Here is a 2,198-nt window from a genome sequence, read left to right as displayed (position 1 = left end):
AGCCACAGCCTCCCAAACCTTGTATCTGTATTCCTGGAGAGGTTTATATCCCGAGCAAAGGAAGAGCAATGCCATCAACAACAGCATTAAACAAATAAGTGTCATTTTCTCAACACATGAAAACTGCTTACAGTTAGTCACTGTCTTAACTAAAGGTACCCACACACTGTGCAGTATTATAAATCAATCATTACAAGCCACACTGTGCAGTGTGGATCTCATAAACCTGGGTGGGACATGAAGTTTGAAGCATGTGAATCGTACAATGATAATGATCAGCTTTTATTCCTCTGCTGTTGGTGTCCATACCGAATCATCAGACTGGATTCAGACTTGATAACAGCTGGCAGCTGTCATATAACAACCTGCTGCAAGAGCTCTACTAGATCTTCCTCTTTATTGGAACTCCTAAAAGCCAGATACTTCCATCATTTCTCTTTGTTTTGTCGCTTTCATGAGTGTTGGTGCTCAGTTGATCAGCACAGCTGATCATCATGCTCCGTTTCTGATGGTTGGTTAATAGATGTTGATTGCAGCAGCAGGCACACTGTGAGAGGATCACCCTAAATTTCTGGCATTGTAATGATTTTATCTCAGACCGTCTTTGTTTACAAGATTACTACAGCCAACCTTTTAAGTTCTTCCACTGTTTAAGATAGGACAACCACATTAAACACAATCAAAGCTATCACCACCATTTTTTCTTTATCTTAGATGGCCCACAGTCAAAAAATGTATACGCAGCTTAATATCTGGTTGGGTTAATACCCACTTTTCTGTACTACAACAGCTAACTTTATCTTTCAACTGTGCAGTGTATGACAGCAGTATACAGACTTGTACAAGGATATTAAGTTACATTAACATGGTCTTTTTCAGGTTCATATATGTATACCTGATACCTGACCTCTTCTTCCTTACCTCTGCTTTGTTGTCTGGCCTCTCTCTGGATGAATTTGTTTTGAAGCGCCCTTTTCTTCTGTACAGAAGGACGAATGACCATATCAGTGAATTATTACATGAAAACACTAAAGACTTTTTTAATAACAACAATAAAACTGAACTGCTCACCTAATGAATATGATCCCACAGATGATTATGACAGCCAGAATTAGAACAGCGATTAATGCAGCTGCAGCGATTTTTTTCCATGAGTCTAGGAAACAGTGACAAAACCGAACATTTGTCACTGGATTACAAGATTTGGGATCACATAGAAATGGAGATAAAACATTTAACCGATCAGACCAAAATCTTCAAATTAACGACTCGATTCTGAATCTAATTCTAACTCTAAACTTTAACAATACTAAAACAAACATTAGGACATTTTAACAACTCCATTGTACTACTATTTTGATTGTACCTAATGCCAGGACAACAACTGTTTGTGTGTTAAAACATGCAGATCTTGATTTTTACTGACGTCGACCTCAACCGACTCAACACTAAATACAGAGAAAACAGGACAGTAAGACTTGTGGTTAGCATTAGCTAATGGGACTAATGGGAGGCCACTTAATTTCATCTAAAAAGCTCCACAGCTGCAAGTAGCAATGAAACTCTATCTGACATATTTAGGACAACGACCGTGTCTGTAGACTGGCAAACAGTGAAACTGCTACACACTGATTGCCAAACCTGAGAGTTTGCTCATATCACTCTGGTCACCATCCTACAAGATTTCATTTACTCTCTTTCAGTTTGTATTTAGAAAATGTCAAACACATAGACACAAAGCACCACAAGATTTCTTTTTAAGAAAAACAGAGCTGGATATACAGCAGCATTGACTATGACAGCATGATGAAATAGATCATCAAAAATCAGCCTGGAGAACAGATGAAATATTACAACCCACACTTGGTATTTTTACTTGTAAAGAGCTCTTGTAATTATCATTATTCAAGTGTTTTGTATGGAATGTAAGAATGTCTCTCGGGTTGTTTTGTGGGTGTGATACAGTAATATATGGTCTAACAAAACAAAACCGATAAAAAGGCATTGTTCATGAACGCTAGTGTTAGCGGCGCTAACGGCTGCAGACAGGAAGATACTGCCAGCACCGGAAACGTGCTCGTCATCTCCGAGCATGAAGTAAGGAGAGCCTTCAAGAGAGTGAACACCAGGAAAGCAGCAGGACTAGACGGCATCCCAGGTCGTATCCTAAGAGACTTGCGCATACCAGCTAGCTCCTG

At 39.2% G+C, this 2,198-nt stretch overlaps 1 protein-coding gene and 1 long non-coding RNA gene across 2 annotated transcripts in view; both read right to left on the bottom strand.

Annotated features, from left to right (window-relative positions):
• LOC102292887 (B-cell receptor CD22) overlaps positions 1-2,198 on the bottom strand; it is a 49,496-nt gene that overhangs the window by 10,774 nt on the left and 36,524 nt on the right. The window lies entirely within an intron of this gene.
• LOC121813279 overlaps positions 15-2,198 on the bottom strand; it is a 24,767-nt gene continuing 22,583 nt past the window's right edge. Inside the window, exons 2-3 of the long non-coding RNA XR_006053619.1 lie at positions 1,072-1,156; positions 15-979 (exon numbers count right to left, since the gene is read on the bottom strand). This is a non-coding gene — a long non-coding RNA (uncharacterized LOC121813279). The remainder of the gene's footprint in view (positions 980-1,071; positions 1,157-2,198) is intronic.

The sequence above is a fragment of the Haplochromis burtoni genome, unplaced genomic scaffold (assembly GCF_018398535.1).
Source record: "Haplochromis burtoni strain Fernald_Lab_line unplaced genomic scaffold, NCSU_Asbu1 Contig_1386, whole genome shotgun sequence".
In the NCBI taxonomy this organism is placed as follows: Eukaryota; Metazoa; Chordata; class Actinopteri; order Cichliformes; family Cichlidae; genus Haplochromis; species Haplochromis burtoni.
The sequence above is the reverse complement of the archived record's forward strand: the minus strand, read 5'-3'. Positions and strand labels throughout refer to the sequence as shown.